This window comes from Helianthus annuus, chromosome 7, assembly GCF_002127325.2.
Source record: "Helianthus annuus cultivar XRQ/B chromosome 7, HanXRQr2.0-SUNRISE, whole genome shotgun sequence".
NCBI lineage: Eukaryota > Viridiplantae > Streptophyta > Magnoliopsida > Asterales > Asteraceae > Helianthus > Helianthus annuus.
Window position 1 is genome coordinate 5058874 of NC_035439.2, and position 19413 is coordinate 5078286.

Consider the following 19413-nt stretch of genomic DNA (forward strand, 5'->3'; position numbering starts at 1 on the left):
GACTTAACTTTCCTCTCTTGATGAATCTTACCACTCCTTTCCAAGGAGAGACTTTTAGTAACACTTTATCGCCTACTTGGAATTCTAACGGCTTCCGTCTGTTATCAGCGTAGCTCTTTTGTCGATCACGTGCTGCTTTCAGTCGTTCCTTGACTTGAATGATTTTGTCAGTTGTTTCTTGTACTATCTCAGCTCCAGATAGTTGCTTTTCTCCAATTTCGGCCCAACAGACTGGGGTTCTGCACTTTCGTCCATAAAGTACTTCGAATGGTGCAGCATTGATACTTGTGTGATAACTGTTATTATAAGAAAATTCTATCAAAGGTAAGTGATCATCCCAGTTACCTCCGAAATCAATTACACAAGCTCTAAGCATGTCTTCCATTGTTTGGATTGTCCTTTCGCTTTGCCCGTCTGTTTGAGGGTGATAAGCTGTGCTTAAATTCAACTTAGTTCCCATTGCCTTTTGGAAACTTGACCAAAAATGAGAAGTAAAACGGCTATCTCTATCAGAAACAATTGATAAAGGAATTCCATGTAATGAAACAATTTCATTTACATACAATTTAGCTAATTGTTCCATGCTAAAGGTTTCCTTCATTGGTAAGAAATGAGCTGACTTGGTTAACCTATCTACAATTACCAAAATTGTATCGTTACCTTTTCTTGTTTTGGGTAATTTGGTAACAAAATCCATTGTTATCAATTCCCGTTTCCAGACTGGTATTTCTAATTGCTGTAACAAACCTGAGGGTTTCTGATGTTCAACTTTAACTTGTGGGCAAGTTAAACATTTAGAAACATAGGCTGCTATATCCTTTTTCATTCCTATCCACCAGAAATTTTTCCTTAAATCCTGGTACATTTTATCATTTCCTGGATGCATCGTATATTTAGATTTATGAGCTTCTTCTAATATACGGTGACGTAAATTTCCGAATTTAGGTATCCACATTCTCTTTTTATGGAACCTCCAAATTCCATCCGTTCCTTGTTCTAACTCCTTAATCATTCCTTTTAATTTTTCAGTATCTTTCTTAATTACTGATTCTTGAACTTTCCTAATCTGATCGTTTAAATCTACTTGTAGATTTAATTTAAGAGAACGTGCCCTTTTTGGCTTTTCGTGATACTTTCGACTTAAAGCATCAGCCACCACATTGGCTTTTCCTGCATGATACTGGATATCACAATCATAATCGCTAAGCAATTCCATCCAGCGTCTTTGTCTCATATTCAACTCTTTTTGTGTAACACCCCAAAAACGGGTTTAGTAGATAAACCGCGTTAACGTCGAAGAGCGGGTAGAATACTTTTAGTGGTAAAAGTTAACCCGGTAAATATTAGGATTTAATTAAATAAATTGGATGTTAAAAAAAGGAGAATAAATACTTTGAGAAAAACAAAGTATATAGAAGCCCCGAGTTAACGGGACTTAAAGTAAAATGGGTTATAACTTCCCGAACCCATTTAGTAACTAGGAATAGTTAACCTAGTTAATTATATGTTGTAGACAATAAAGGAACTTGACTAATTAACCTTTCTTTTATAAACTTTGGAAAATAAAGGGGCTATAATGGACAAAACTGAAAATGAAATTAATAAAAAGAAAATTTGACTCAAAACACACACAAGGTGTGTGTTCTGGTCGATGTTCACACATAGCAAGAAAGGGGTTCCTTCTTTTGAACCCTAAACTCACTATTCGATCAAAATCAGAGGGAAAACAAGCTAGGAATTTGGGGCTTTTACTAAATTCGCGATCACCAAGACAAGGGGGTTGTAAGGTATGTCGAAAATTATGATATGGTGATATTTTGGAATTTTGATAATCATGCATGAATGAAATTCGTGTATGAAATTTAATGTTTTAGAGAAATTGGTGTGAGTATATGTCTAGGAACAAACCCTAGATGCAAACTTGTAAAATTGTGCCATAAACTAGTGATAGTCAATTAATCAAGTATGAGCTAAGTGGGTTTTTGACTAAATAGTAAAAATGATGATATGCATGTGCTTAGAATCATCATAATTGATGATGATTTGTAAAAGATTTATGAAATTGATGATGTTATACGAATAAATAGTGAGTAACTACTTCAATTTCACCTAAATAACCCTTGGTAGTGAAAGACTTGGGGTTTTGACTTTATGGGTATTATGAAATCCGAAAATTTGATGTTATACATGGCTTACATCACAAAGTTGTGTTGAATGCTTGAATCTATATTAGTTGATGTCAATTGATGATAGCAATTACTAGGGTGCTTAGAATTGGTGAAAATCCGAGTGAAAACTACAAGTTTTAAAGGGTTAAGGACCATCTTGACATGTTAAAGAATCATGTGTTAAATGGTTGCACATTAAGTGTTTGATAAAATGCCTACATCACTTTTGACAGCCTTAGATAGTCATCTTGTAAAGGCCGTATCTCATTCGTTATTAGGAGTTAGACAACGAACCTTATATGCTCAGAAAGCTATTAAAACATACTACGTTTTATGTTTGAATATGTTTGTTAAATTCTGATGTTAAACGGGTCAAAACAGTGTCCGAAGTCGGCTGAACTGTTTTGACAGCAAGCTGATTGGAAGCATTTTGACTTCTGAGCTGATTTTGCGAAAATCATAATAAATTCTAGGAAGCTCGGATTGAGCTGATTCTTTTTGCGCTGGAAAGATATTTTAGTATTCTACATTTCATCTTTGATCACGAAAGGCTAAATAAAACCGTAAAATGGTCAAAAGAGTCGATTCAGTAGCTACATTGTAAAGTTGCTGCACATTGTATTGATAAACTTAATCTAAGAAAATTGTATGCAAGAAAAGGATAAATTGTGAGAAATGTGATAATGATGACATTCTAATAAATTAGCTTGAGGCAATGTGTCTATTGTGGAAATATAATTTGATTGTAAGACTTGGTAAGAGGTATGTCGTAGTAGCTTTTATTCCATACTTGAATGGTGTGGTGTGTACCATGTAATTGCTTCAAACAAATTTTATGAAATTGGGTGTATTAAAGGCATCTAAAATACATACAAATGATTAATGCAAGTAATATGTACTTGTATGCCAAACATGTTCTAAGTTAGTGCACAGGTACAAACACAAGGACAGTTGTCACGACCCCCGATCCCATCCTGGCCGGAATCGGAAGCCGCGAGCATTCTAGTGGTACCGGTGATTATTTTTTAAAAACATTGCAGCGGAAATTTCATCAGGACCGTGAGTTAGGAAAAATATCAGAGTTTAGAAACACCGGATTTTATTTAAAAAGATGGAATAAATTCCATGTTTTACAAAGGTAGCTTTTAAATAAAAACAATATTTCTTAATTTGAAAATAAGCCACTTCTTGAAGTCCTTTCAGTGTCGGATCCAATCCTTACTCCAATCTATTGTAATTACCAGAAACGCGTTTTAAAAAGGTTTTGTCAGCGGGAAATACTGAGTGAGTTCATTCATTTTACTAAAAACGACACATTTGTTATAATTCACAGTATTAAGAGTTTTTACATATGTTTATTATCAACCAACTTTCAAGAATAGGTATTTGTCACAGACCAGCTCTGTGACTGTGGTCATATCACCATTGGCTGTCCCAATGAGTGACGTATGTCACAATTAGGCTCGCCCACCTAATGTGAAGGAAACAATAATAACAATACTGTGCACAATACCCCACATACCGGCTGTAATTTGGTGATTACATAAACTTAATCACTGTAATTATAACTTTTGGAAAATGATTTGGAGTATTGTAAAACAGTTGATAAAAAGAGAATGACTCACAAATCAGCATGCAGGATTGAGTTAACAAACTTCTTGATTCTATTTCTTCCGATAATTAAGCATGCACTTTATTATTCTGGATCTTCTGATGATTTAATAGTTTGTTTGATTGTAAGGGTGTGGTTGGGAGTGTTTTTGGTGGTTTAACAGAATAGAATACGTATTGGTGTAAAACCCAAATCAACCCTTAACGGTAGTCATGAGATTCGAACCTTAACGAATTTCACAAAAACCGGGTTAATGATCAATACAGCTTTTACGATAATTCACGAGATCAAATTCTCACAATGAATGACAAAGTGCAATACTTCAACTCATTTATCGTATTAACGACAAACGACAAAGTATAGTACTTCAACTCATTATCGAATTATCGACAACAACAAAGTACAATGCTTCAACTCATTATCGAATTATCGACAACGACAAAGCATAACCCAATGTGGGCGGCATTTAAACATTCTTTGGATATATTGATCGCTCGGAAACTGAATCGTAATAGCGATCGAGTGATTATTGGTTAGAACACCAACGTATAGAGAGAAGAAGAAGAGAAATGAGCAAAGAAAAATGAATCCTAAGCTTCTTATTTATAGCAAGCAAGCAGGCAGCTCAATTCCTTTTCTGTTCGATGTGGGATTCAAGTGACGTGCTTGCTAGCTAGCTTGACGTGCTAGCTAGCTAGCTAGCTTAGTTATTTTATTTCAGCTGCTTAACTCGTTTTTCTTGTATAACTTTTAAAATATAACGTTTTATAAAACGACGAATATGTCTTTAGAACGAGCATATTTTTATCTACGTTTTAACCTAAGTTTCATTAAAAACGGAGTAAGGAAAAAAAAATAATATATTTTATTATTAATATTAAACGTTCTTATACGACCCCATATATATCTATTTTTAATAGACCTTACTTAGCTTAATTAATCTTGTTAGCTTAATTAATATTGATTAACTGATAAATTAATCATACTAAACTTAATTAGGGTTTCCTTATTGCATAATTATCATATTAAATATTAATTTTAGTGAGGGTTGTTACATCCTCCCTACCTTAATAAAAATCTCGTCCTCGAGATTTGAACTATGATATTTTCTTGGGGTTATGTTTCTTCTTTTAATTAAGAGGAATAATGTAGCGTGGAATGGAATCAAAAGATATTTTGAGGGGTATGAACATTTTAAAAATAAAAATGATTTATAGAAACAATTGGATTTAATATTCAAAATGAACTTACTTTAATCAATGGAGGGAGATTCCGATTCGATAAATATCTATTTGTGAATGGGAGTATGGAAAATGATTTGTTAATGATTGTCCGAAAATCAGTATTGTTTACTTAAATGGTACTGGACAACAGGATTTAGTGTATTGTAATCTGAGTACATAATTGTACCAAGAATATGACCAATCAAACGAATGACTTATGAATAGGGTTTAACACAGGCTACAGCTCTATTCGGATGCTACAAAGTGTTTGTAATGATTGAAAGAATTCAATAATGATGACCGAATAAATTCACCGTTTTCAAAATTGTGAGTTTCAAGGAAGCGAATCTAGATATTTCAAAAGATGAAATGTTCAAACGAATGAGATGAAATGGTATAGTTTTTCAAGGTGATTGGGTTTAAGCCAAAAGATATATGATCTATAGATTCTTAAAATGAATGTGAAGAACTTTTTGGAATTAGTAAAATTCTTTGTCAGAAGGAACCTTACCTTGATTGGTACCTAAGGAAGACTTAAGATTGACTGGGTCAAAATGAAATGAAAATATGAAAATGATTCGTCAAATATTGAATTATGATACGAGAAAATCAATGTGCTGAGATGGGTGATTTGTAGGAATACATGAAAAGACAATAAAGTTAGAGTATTTTTGTTTTAATACACAATTGTATTCAGATGATTTTAATCAAAATGTTTGATTAAAGATAGGTGATACTTTGATTTATTAAATTTCTTTTCCTTTTATGTTATCATAAAGTAGAATAATACATAAATATAGATAGGTTTAAAATATCAAAACCCGTGGTAACTTTAACAATATACTGATATATGTTTTATAAATTGGTTTACCCAATATTCTATAACTTACGATTATTATTTTTAAAATCAAGTATGTTTAACTATAAGATTTTATAATAGGGTATTTTAAATCATAAAAGTAAAATAATAAATGTTTACTCTAATATCAAGCATACTTAAATATTGGGTTGCGTAAATAACATTTGATATTTTTAATATAAAATAATATTTCTATAAGTATTTAATGGTTGTGAAATATTAATCAAGATAAATATGTCTTTGTTTTATGATTATTTAGATAATTCTATTCGTCCCTTTTAATTGTTTTATGAAAATATGTTTTCTCTTTACAGTACGAAGTATATATATTTCTATGCATAATATAAAAATGTTTTTACATATAATTGAAATTTATTAATTAAGTATGATGACTTAGTTTATTAACTAGTCATTATCATGGTCAGATATTGATTAGTGTTGCCTTGTTTAAGCATAGGTGGCCAGTCCATGCCTAACTAAGGCTAGGCTATTCAATACATGCCCCTGATAATAACTCTAATATCTAAAAATAATATTAACACTATTACTATTAATATATATATTATTACTAATAATAAAACTAATATTAATTACCAATAATAAATGCATAAACTTAAATGAGAATATACTTTAAACAAAAATATAATTTCTTTACCTTAATGGTTTTAAATTTTTTTTTTTATTACAGAAATACTATATTGTAAGTTTCGATATATAATGAATTAATGTTTTTCGATTAATGATGATAAGGTAAGAAATATCACGAAAGGCTCGATTGGTTGTAAGGACTACGGAATTTAGGACATGAAAGGGTGGATCATTATTTTAGCATATAATTGTGTTAAGATTGCTTTTATAAAATAAACCAATAAAGCGGATTCAATATAAATAAATAATTAAATCTTAGATTAGCGAAATCTTCAATTTTGTGAAAATGTCATCACAAATTGATCGTGATCAATGAGATGATTTGATGAATTCGAAGACTAAACAAGCATATTATGGTTTTAAGAGAATTGAAGTGCTTGTTAGGATTATTTTGAATATGATGGTTTCAATCCATCATATGGGACTTTGAATTGAGTACGTATTGCGAGCAAGTTAACTGGGTTTGGATAAAACGAGTTTTAATAAGAAAGTTCAAACATGATCACAAAGAAACCATGTTTCCCTTTCAAAAGAAAATCGAGTTTTTCAATAAATTCATTGATTCGATATTAAAGAGTCATTGCTTTGTAAAAACGCGGTTTACAATGCAAAGATCAAGTATAGCGTAACGATATTTGAACTTTTGATAAAACAACAAATTGAAAGGATGCCTTCCTAGGGTCTTATAACTCAAATGAACCACATGCGCAACAAATAGTGCATGTGTATCGTGTGGATTTACACAAGAAACGAAATGGATCAATATTTGCTATTATGAAAGAATTCTTTATGGTATGATGATCATTAAAAGAACACGAAAGTCAACTTATTATAGGCAGAAGTTAGAATTGCAACGAAAGAAATATAAGAACTTTATCTGAAATCTCGTGTGATAACCATTGTTACGTGACAGTACCAAGAAATGTCGAATGAAATGAAATGAAATAGGGAATTTGCAAAACTATATGACTTCTTTTGTAGTGCTAATAATTATGACTCAGGTTAGACTATGCACCGATGTTTGTGAAATATTGTTCCAACGTACCTCAGCGACATTTTGATCGTTTGTAAGATCATGTGGCAAAGTGCCGATTTTTTGATTTAGGAGTTCTTTTACTGATGGAATTAGTGTAGGTATCGTCGTGCCTAATTTATATTTTTCAAAGATCTTGCCTTTGGAAGTCGTGTGTGATAAACTTCGACATCTGTGGATGTATAATTTAAGTTTCATGTCTTTTCTTGTGCATTAGCAAAACTTTACATGCTTCTTACTTACGTTCATAATTTATGGCGTTAATAATTTATGGTAACGCATTGGTAATTCTTATATTTTTGATGGTGTCCTAACTTAATGGGTTTCCATTTATTATTATTGCTCGAGTTACGAGGTAGATGATCAAACAAAATAATGTTTGATATCGATATAGGTAAGAGATTCTTGATAAAGGAATCTAGATTTATTATTGACACATATACTTGTGTTTTATCCTTAATTATCAATTGTTATGGCTTTTGAAATTTTTTTATAGATGTACATATCTATATAATCATATATTTCACATGCTGTAATATACATACCCTTTATAAGGTTAATGTATTTAACAGATTTTTATTTTCAAAAACAAGTCTGATATCAGGCCACGATACTTATTTAGGGAAATCTTGTCACTTGTTTGACATTTTATATACCCCATCTTACTCGGTTCGCGCCGGAGAGGTAACCTCAGTATATCCGGATAAGCTGGAGAGTCTGCTACTCTATACCCAGTTTTGCCGGAGAAACTTTTCTATTTCCCATAAATAGTATCTTTTCAAGTGTCTCTTTTATTAGGACTTTTATCCAGAATCAAGGAAATTTGTATCCCCATAACATATCTTATTCTAGACCAAATAATATCAATAAGCAAGAATAAATAACAATTAAGTGCTATTGCCTGCTAACCGTCATTCTTATGACATACCAGTATCCATTACATTATACTTATATAAGTAATTTACCTTAAAGTTTATTTTAAGGCAAAATTCTTAAGTTCAAGTCTAAATATTATTCAGAATGTTATCAGATAATATTAAGTTTCTAACTTTCCGTTTAAGCTTAGGTATTATTATTATAACACCTACTTGCTCTTAAACAAGTGGCTTAGTTTATACTAAGGCATCTTTTCTTATGTTCAAGTCTAAATTCTATCAGATGTGCTACCAGTTAATAGCAATCTCCTAACTCTTTTATTTAAGTATTGTTATCACAAAACTTATAGGCTTAAAGCAGTGGCTTAGTTCTGATACCACCTTCTGTCACGACCCCCGATCCCATCCTGGCCGGAATCGGAAGCCGCGAGCAGTCCAGTGGTACCGGTGATTATTTTTTAAAAACATTGCAGCGGAAATTTCATCAGGACCGTGAGTTAGGAAAAATATCAGAGTTTAGAAACACCGGATTTTATTTAAAAAGATGGAATAAATTCCATGTTTTACAAAGGTAGCTTTTAAATAAAAACAATATTTCTTAATTTGAAAATAAGCCACTTCTTGAAGTCCTTTCAGTGTCGGATCCAATCCTTACTCCAATCTATTGTAATTACCTGAAACGCGTTTTAAAAAGGTTTTGTCAGCGGGAAATACTGAGTGAGTTCATTCATTTTACTAAAAACGACACATTTGTTATAATTCACAGTATTAAGAGTTTTTACATATGTTTATTATCAACCAACTTTCAAGAATAGGTATTTGTCACAGACCAGCTCTGTGACTGTGATCATATCACCATTGGATGTCCCAATGAGTGACGTATGTCACAATTAGGCTCGCCCACCTAATGTGAAGGAAACAATAATAACAATACTGTGCACAATACCCCACATACCGGCTGTAATTTGGTGATTACATAAACTTAATCACTGTAATTATAACTTTTGGAAAATGATTTGGAGTATTGTAAAACAGTTGATAAAAAGAGAATGACTCACAAATCAGCATGCAGGATTGAGTTAACAAACTTCTTGATTCTATTTCTTCCGATAATTAAGCATGCACTTTATTATTATGGATCTTCTGATGATTTAATAGTTTGTTTGATTGTAAGGGTGTAGTTGGGAGTGTTTTTGGTGGTTTAACAGAATAGAATACGTATTGGTGTAAAACCCAAATCAACCCTTAACGGTAGTCATGAGATTCGAACCTTAACGAATTTCACAAAAACCGGGTTAATGATCAATACAGCTTTTACGATAATTCACGAGATCAAATTCTCACAATGAATGACAAAGTGCAATACTTCAACTCATTTATCGTATTAACGACAAACGACAAAGTATAGTACTTCAACTCATTATCGAATTATCGACAACGACAAAGTACAATGCTTCAACTCATTATCGAATTATCGACAACGACAAAGCATAACCCAATGTGGGCGGCACTTAAACATTCTTTGGATATATTGATCGCTCGGAAACTGAATCGTAATAGCGATCGAGTGATTATTGGTTAGAACACCAACGTATAGAGAGAAGAAGAAGAGAAATGAGCAAAGAAAAATGAATCCTAAGCTTCTTATTTATAGCAAGCAAGCAGGCAGCTCAATTCCTTTTCTGTTCGACGTGGGATTCAAGTGACGTGCTTGCTAGCTAGCTTGACGTGCTAGCTAGCTAGCTTAGTTATTTTATTTCAGCTGCTTAACTCGTTTTTCTTGTATAACTTTTAAAATATAACGTTTTATAAAACGACGAATTTGTCTTTAGAACGAGCATATTTTTATCTACGTTTTAACCTAAGTTTCATTAAAAACGGAGTAAGGAAAAAAAAATAATATATTTTATTATTAATATTAAACGTTCTTATACGACCCCATATATATCTATTTTTAATAGACCTTACTTAGCTTAATTAATCTTGTTAGCTTAATTAATATTGATTAACTGATAAATTAATCATACTAAACTTAATTAGGGTTTCCTTATTGCATAGTTATCATATTAAATATTAATTTTAGTGAGGGTTGTTACAACAGTTTAAACTATTGTCTTGATAAATGAGTATGTGTGAATCCATGAGATGTTGTGGTCATTTTATATAATGACAAATCTAAAAAATCTTGTGGGTATTGTGTTAAGTTTGATCCCGTCAAGCTAAGTGGGAGCTGGCAAGGAATGGATCAAACGGGTCAAGTGCGCAAGGAAAGCTCGAACGGACGCAAACCGTAAGTAAAACTTACACCCACTTGTAGTATATGTGATTATTTCATAACGATGAATACAATAAAGGATTTGGTTTGAATCATGGGTTCCGACCCAAAACGAAATGAGTCGGAACCAACAAAAATGTTTTAAACCATGATTAATGGTGAAAAAAGGCAAAATGGTAAATTAGTCACGAATTGGTTAAGAATTAGTGAGTTTTTCTTAAAGTTACCTTATAGCGTAACTAGTAATGGAAAATGGGTAAAAATGGAAATTTAGTCAAGTATCGACTAAAGTAAAATCAGTTTCAAAGGACACCCATAGCGTGAGCCGAATGAGTTTTAAAATATATATATATATATATATATATATATATATATATATATATATATATATATATATATATATATATATATATATATATATATATATATATATATATATATATAAGAAATTGACTTTAGAAAGAAAGGGATCTAGTGAGAAAATCCGAAATGGGTCGGATATGTGATTGGTAATTAAAAACCCAGGTTTTGTTACATATGAAAATGTTGGGTTATATAGGTCGAACGGGTCAAATGGTGGGAATAACACCATTTGACAATATCAACTAATGTGGTTGTCAAGTCATGTGTTTTCAGGGGCGAATAGTAATTTGGGTAATTGCGTCGCCATAAGAATATCAATAATGAAAGCAAGGAGTCGAAACGGGTCATTAGGTTGACTCGAGCCAGGTACGTATAAATAAGATTGTGGTTAAACATTTATTTTTTTGAGTCAAATTAGTAGCAAATGCCCTTCGTCGTAAATGAGGGGCTAAAGTCGACTAAAATGCCCTTGATGGGTAAATCGGGCAAACGACCTTTAAAGGTTGTTGGAAATAAGTGATTTGATAGATTAAATTCTTAGGATAAGTATAAAAGGGATGATATGGGATCTTAGTGCATAAATACCCTTAACGGGTCAAAATAGAAGTAATAGCAAAACGGGTTAAAAATGTGTAGTAACCCGTAAATTGAACCTTGTACAATAGGAAATAACCATAATAAAATGTTTACAAAAGAAACAAAGGCCACAAACGAGTTTGTTAGAGGAAACCGTGAATGGGTCAAAAGTGTCGTAATTGGACTTCAAGCCGAGAGCTTGAAGTCTAAAATTTTGTGAAGTGAGACGTTAGATTTTAACTCCATTCGATGGAGAATTAAATTACGAGTGCGTAGGAGAAAGAATCGCGTAAAACGGACAAGCGGATTGAAAGATACGAAAGTTTTGTGTCAAATAGTGGCAAAAATGGAAAGGTTGGATGCAGGTGCCACCGTAACTTACGGTGGAGCTGAATTGGTTACGGTGCTAGCCTACTGATGTACGGTAGGAAAATGTTAACACAGGGTCCACCGTAACTTACGGTGTCACCGTAAGTTACGGTGGAGGCCAGAAATGAGTTATTGTGTTGGGATCAAGATATAAATGTTGGATTTTCCTAATTTCCTCGCTGTATTAGTTATTTAATAATCAAAACTAACCTTTAAGTTGGTTTTGATCACATGTGATGTCGAGAGTCCCGGATGAAGATCAAGCATCGAACAAGAACCGAACATACGTTAAACAAAGCTTCCGCAACGTTGTTTTGTCGTTATTCTAAACGGCGAATTAAATCACATTATGTATATCACTTAAATTGTAAAAGTTTTTAACAACCCGTATTTCTGATGTATATGTAATTATTAATTACATGATTATTTCGCTAAATATACATTAAACCTTGATTTATAAGAACGGGTGTTACAAGTTGGTAATCAGAGCTCAAGGTGAAAAGAATAAAGTGTTCGGTTCAAGGCTTGATCGCAAATCCGGTAGGTACGTGTATGTTAATAGTTTAGTATGCTAAAGTCTTGTAAACATCACATAGGGCTATCGTGTGGTACATGTTACCCCAATTAAAATGATTGATATAGTTGACGAAAATACGCGCGTTGACGCGTATAGTAGAAAAAGCCTTGTATTATAATATGGGCGATTATTGAAGTTGACGTTACTAACTTTTGGGAATGTTTTAATTGAAGGACACTCGCGTTTGAAGACGACGAGAGTCAAACAAATTGTGGATATGATGATGGAACGGTCCGAAGTATGACAAGAGGAGCATGCTCACCGAGGACTAAATCGCGTAACGACCGCGAACAAGGTTAATGGCAAGGAACGCCCGTCGGGGCAAACATTACCAGGTGCACATTTTAAATAATCGCACAAATGGTAATATGCAACAAATACGTAGAAATTGAAAGTTGCATATGTAGAAAAAAAAAACCCGAATAGAAAATGTATTCGGGATATTGTTTCCAAGAGAAACAAATAGAGGCGTTACTTACATAGGGCGTGATGTGAAAACTATAAAAAGGTCATGTATGTCATGTGTTAATCGCTTACTCTGGCCAAGTAAGTAGTGGCATATGGTACCATGAACTTCTTATGGCGGACACATTTACATCCGATGTAGTAAGGGCAGGGTGAATGGGACTAATTAAAAAGTACCCAAATGAATCAGATAAGCAAAATATTTGATAATAATGTAAACGCACAACCGAGTGACGGAAGCGTATTACATTAGGATAATGAGCCCGAGTGAAGGGACAAAGAAACATGTAAAATGATTTAGACAAGTATTGGGAGGGAGTGTACTTACACTCGAACCCGGAAAACGCAAGCATGTAAAATGATTTAGACAAGTATTGGGAGGGAGTGTACTTACACTCGAACCCGGAAAACGCAAGCATGTAAAATGATTTAGACAAGAATTGGGAGGGAGTGTACTTACACTCGAACCCGGAAAACGCAAGCATGTAAAATGATTTAGACAAGAATTGGGAGGGAGTGTACTTACACTCGAACCCGGAAAACACAAACATGAAAAATGATTTAGACAAGTATTGGGAGGGGGTGTACTTACACTCGAACCCGGAAAATGCAGATATGTCCCTTAATGAGTCGTTTTTGTAAAACGTCAAACTTAAAGACAAAGTCGGAATATAAACGCGAAACGAAGTCATAATGCATACCGTAAGGGTTGCAATAATAACGACTTCGGTAAAACACCCGGTTGGTGGGTAAGGGTTTAAACGCATGCGTAGACTGAGAAACAGGAACGTGAAATAGAAAGTCAAAAGACTCGGGAAATGAGTCATGACTAAAAGATGACGAGAATTTTCGCAAACATAAATTTTGGTAATTATATTCAACCATTTCAAAGTTGGACGGGTCAAATAAAGAATGAAGTTTGACATTCTTAAGTGATGAAAATTCACCCAAAATGAGTTAAACGAGTCAATTAAGGAATAACGCTTAATATAATAGGAAAACGCAAACCGGTGAAACCGGAAAGCTAAAAACAATAAGATAGAAGGACCCGAGTAATGGGTTGTAAAGGAGTATAAGTATGAACCGTGTAATGGTAAGCGTGAGACAAACCGACATGTAAATGACGCTAGAAGTCGTAAAGCCGGAAGGATAGTCCGAAAGTAAACAAATGAACCCTTAGACTACGGTCAAGGTCAACTAAAGTTCAAAAGTAAAATTTAATGATTCCAAACATAACAAAGGATGCTTTAAAGCTATATATATATATATATATATATATATATATATATATATATATATATATATATATATATATAAATAGACAATTGAATAAAGACTAGAATAAAAGATGATCTACGGGATCATCATAACCTACGGGATATTAATTAGAGCAAGGGTCTACGGGGCCAAATTGACCCACGGGTCATAAATTGAAGCAAAAGGATCATAAGGGCCTCGCCTCAAAGAGGTGAAAGCCTAAGGAAAATAGCCTACGAGGTTAAGTCAAGGAACCTACGGGTAATTGGTAATAAATAAAGATAAGGGACTAAGAACGGTTTCGGGGACGAAACCTCTTTAAGGGGGGTAGACTTGTAACACCCCAAAAACGGGTTTAGTAGATAAACCGCGTTAACGTCGAAGAGCGGGTAGAATACTTTTGGTGGTAAAAGTTAACCCGGTAAATATTAGGATTTAATTAAATAAACTGGATGTTAAAAAAAAAGGAGAATAAATACTTTGGGAAAAACAAAGTATATAGAAGTCCCGAGTTAACGGGACTTAAAGTAAAATGGGTTATAACTTCCCGAACCCATTTAGTAACTAGGAATAGTTAACCTAGTTAATTATATGTTGTAGACAATAAAGGAACTTGACTAATTAACCTTTCTTTTATAAACTTTGGAAAATAAAGGGGCTATAATGGACAAAACTGAAAATGAAATTAATAAAAAGAAAATTTGACTCAAAGCACACACAAGGTGTGTGTTCTGGTCGATGTTTACACATAGCAAGAAAGGGGTTCCTTCTTTTGAACCCTAAACTCACTATTCGATCAAAATCAGAGGGAAAACAAGCTAGGAATTTGGGGCTTTTACTAAATTCGCGATCACCAAGACAAGGGGGTTGTAAGGTATGTCGAAAATTATGATATGGTGATATTTTGGAATTTTGATAATCATGCATGAATGAAATTCGTGTATGAAATTTAATGTTTTAGAGAAATTGGTGTGAGTATATGTCTAGGAACAAACCCTAGATGCAAACTTGTAAAATTGTGCCATAAACTAGTGATAGTCAATTAATCAAATATGAGCTAAGTGGGTTTTTGACTAAATAGTAAAAATGATGATATGCATGTGCTTAGAATCATCATAATTGATGATGATTTGTAAAAGATTTATGAAATTGATGATGTTATACGAATAAATAGTGAGTAACTACTTCAATTTCACCTAAATAACCCTTGGTAGTGAAAGACTTGGGGTTTTGACTTTATGGGTATTATGAAATCCGAAAATTTGATGTTATACATGGCTTACATCACAAAGTTGTGTTGAATGCTTGAATCTATATTAGTTGATGTCAATTGAGGATAGCAATTACTAGGGTGCTTAGAATTGGTGAAAATCCGAGTGAAAACTACAAGTTTTAAAGGGTTAAGGACCATCTTGACATGTTAAAGAATCATGTGTTAAATGGTTGCACATTAAGTGTTTGATAAAATGCCTACATGAAACTTGAATTGATTCAAGTTTGTGTAAAATAGTTTGAAATTCGTCACTTTTGACAGCCTTAGATAGTCATCTTGTAAAGGCCGTATCTCATTCGTTATTAGGAGTTAGACAACGAACCTTATATGCTCAGAAAGCTATTAAAACATACTACGTTTTATGTTTGAATATGTTTGTTAAATTCTGATGTTAAACGGGTCAAAACAGTGTCCGAAGTCGGCTGAACTGTTTTGACAGCAAGCTGATTGGAAGCATTTGACTTCTGAGCTGATTTTGCGAAAATCATAATAAATTCTAGGAAGCTCGGATTGAGCTGATTCTTTTTGCGCTGGAAAGATATTTTAGTATTCTACATTTCATCTTTGATCACGAAAGGCTAAATAAAACCGAAAAATGGTCAAAAGAGTCGATTCAGTAGCTACATTCTAAAGTTGCTGCACATTGTATTGATAAACTTAATCTAAGAAAATTGTATGCAAGAAAAGGATAAATTGTGAGAAATGTGATAATGATGACATTCTAATAAATTAGCTTGAGGCAATGTGTCTATTGTGGAAATATAATTTGATTGTAAGACTTGGTAAGAGGTATGTCGTAGTAGCTTTTATTCCATACTTGAATGGTGTGGTGTGTACCATGTAATTGCTTCAAACAAATTTTATGAAATTGGGTGTATTAAAGGCATCTAAAATACATACAAATGATTAATGCAAGTAATATGTACTTGTATGCCAAACATGTTCTAAGTTAGTGCACAGGTACAAACACAAGGACAGTTTAAACTATTGTCTTGATAAATGAGTATGTGTGAATCCATGAGATGTTGTGGTCATTTTATATAATGACAAATCTAAAAAATCTTGTGGGTATTGTGTTAAGTTTGATCCCGTCAAGCTAAGTGGGAGCTGGCAAGGAATGGATCAAACGGGTCAAGTGCGCAAGGAAAGCTCGAACGGACGCAAACCGTAAGTAAAACTTACACCCACTTGTAGTATATGTGTTTATTTCATAACGATGAATACAATAAAGGATTTGGTTTGAATCATGGGTTCCGACCCAAAACGAAATGAGTCGGAACCAACAAAAATGTTTTAAACCATGATTAATGGTGAAAAAAGGCAAAATGGTAAATTAGTCACGAATTGGTTAAGAATTAGTGAGTTTTTCTTAAAGTTACCTTATAGCGTAACTAGTAATGGAAAATGGGTAAAAATGGAAATTTAGTCAAGTATCGACTAAAGTAAAATCAGTTTCAAATGACACCCATAGCGTGAGCCGAATGAGTTTTGAAAATATATATATATATATATATATATATATATATATATATATATATATATATATATATATATATAAGAAATTGACTTTAGAAAGAAAGGGATCTAGTGAGAAAATCCGAAATGGGTCGGATATGTGATTGGTAATTAAAAACCCAGGTTTTGTTACATATGAAAATGTTGGGTTATATAGGTCGAACGGGTCAAATGGTGGGAATAACACCATTTGACAATATCAACTAATGTGGTTGTCAAGTCATGTGTTTTCAGGGGCGAATAGTAATTTGGGTAATTGCGTCGCCATAAGAATATCGATAATGAAAGCAAGGAGTCGAAACGGGTCATTAGGTTGACTCGAGCCAGGTACGTATAAATAAGATTGTGGTTAAACATTTATTTTTTTGAGTCAAATTAGTAGCAAATGCCCTTCGTCGTAAATGAGGGGCTAAAGTCGACTAAAATGCCCTTGATGGGTAAATCGGGCAAACGACCTTTAAAGGTTGTTGGAAATAAGTGATTTGATAGATTAAATTCTTAGGATAAGTATAAAAGGGATGATATGGGATCTTAGTGCATAAATACCCTTAACGGGTCAAAATAGAAGTAATAGCAAAACGGGTTAAAAATGTGTAGTAACCCGTAAATTGAACCTTGTACAATAGGAAATAACCATAATAAAATGTTTACAAAAGAAACAAAGGCCACAAACGAGTTTGTTAGAGGAAACCGTGAATGGGTCAAAAGTGTCGTAATTGGACTTCAAGCCGAGAGCTTGAAGTCTAAAATTTTGTGAAGTGAGACGTTAGATTTTAACTCCATTCGATGGAGAATTAAATTACGAGTGCGTAGGAGAAAGAATCGCGTAAAACGGACAAGCGGATTGAAAGATACGAAAGTTTTGTGTCAAATAGTGGCAAAAATGGAAAGGTTGGATGCAGGTGCCACCGTAACTTACGGTGCCACCGTAACTTACGGTGGAGCTGAATTGGTTACGGTGCTAGCCTACTGATGTACGGTAGGAAAATGTAAACACAGGGTCCACCGTAACTTACGGTGTCACCGTAAGTTACGGTGGAGGCCAGAAATGAGTTATTGTGTTGGGATCAAGATATAAATGTTGGATTTTCCTCATTTCCTCGTTGTATTAGTTATTTAATTATCAAAACTAACCTTTAAGTTGGTTTTGATCACAGGTGATGTCGAGAGTCCCGGATGAAGATCAAGCATCGAACAAGAACCGAACATACGTTAAACAAAGCTTCCGCAACGTTGTATTGTCGTTATTCTAAACGGCGAATTAAATCACATTATGTATATCACTTAAATTGTAAAAGTTTTTAACAACCCGTATTTCTGATGTATATGTAATTATTAATTACATGATTATTTCGCTAAATATACATTAAACTTTGATTTATAAGAACGGGTGTTACATTTTGCCCAAAAACATACCTTAAGCTCTTATGATCTGTGAATATGGTAAACTTACTACCAGAAAGATAATGTCTCCAAATCTTAAGGGCAAAAATTATGGCTCCTAATTCCAAATTATGGGTTGAATAATTCTCTTCATGACTCTTAAGCTGTCTAGAGGCGTAAGCTATAACTTTTTGATGTTGCATCCAAACACATCCATAACCTAACTTAGAAGCGTCACAAAAGACTACAAAGTCTTAAGTTCCTTCTGGTAATGCTAGTATGGGTGCATGGGTTAATCTTTGCTTAAGGATTCTAAAGGCTTCTTCTTGTTTTGGTCCCCATTCAAACTTAACAGATTTACAGGTTAACTTAGTTAAGGGAATGGCTATTCTAGAAAAATCTTGGATAAATCTTCTATAATAACCGGCCAATCCTAAGAAACTTCTAACTTCGGTTGGTGACTCAGGGGTTTTCCATTTGGTAATTGCCTCGATTTTTGTTGGATCCACATGAATTCCTTCATGGTTAACTAGATGTCCAAGGAATTGTACTTGTTCTAACCAAAACTCACATTTTGAAAATTTTAGAGTAAATTAGAATATCATCTATGAAAACAATTATGAATTTATCCAAATATGGCTTACATATTCGGTTCATCATGTCCATAAATACGGCTGGGGCATTGGTTAAACCAAATGGCATAACATTAAATTCATAATGACCATACCTTGTTCTGAATGCGGTTTTAGGAATATCCTCTTCCTGTACCTTTAATTGATGATATCCTGATCTTAAATCGATTTTAGAGTAAAATCGAGCTCCTTGAAGTTGATCGAACAGATCATCGATCCTCGGTAATGGATACCGATTCTTTATCGTGACTTTGTTCAATTCATGGTAGTCAATGCACATACGCATTGATCCGTCCTTCTTTTTAACAAA

The 19413-nt window shown here is 33.4% G+C and overlaps 2 long non-coding RNA genes across 5 annotated transcripts; both read left to right on the plus strand.

Annotated features, from left to right (window-relative positions):
- The first annotated feature begins 1666 nt into the window (after window positions 1-1666).
- On the plus strand, window positions 1667-11369 carry LOC110867684. Of its 2 annotated transcripts, none has more exons than XR_002551766.2 (3): window positions 1667-1787; window positions 10623-10708; window positions 11316-11369. It is a non-coding gene; the product is annotated as an uncharacterized LOC110867684 (long non-coding RNA). The 2 variants fall into 2 exon arrangements; XR_002551767.2 differs by having other exon boundaries at window positions 11330-11362.
- Window positions 11370-12862: 1493 nt separating this feature from the next.
- On the plus strand, window positions 12863-18448 carry LOC110867685. Of its 3 annotated transcripts, XR_004863186.1 has the most exons (5): window positions 12863-12913; window positions 15107-15174; window positions 16655-16740; window positions 17323-17415; window positions 18246-18448. It is a non-coding gene; the product is annotated as an uncharacterized LOC110867685 (long non-coding RNA). The 3 variants fall into 3 exon arrangements; XR_002551768.2 differs by lacking the exon at window positions 12863-12913 and having other exon boundaries at window positions 15035-15174; window positions 17309-17415; XR_002551769.2 differs by lacking the exon at window positions 12863-12913 and having other exon boundaries at window positions 15035-15174.
- Window positions 18449-19413: the final 965 nt, after the last annotated feature.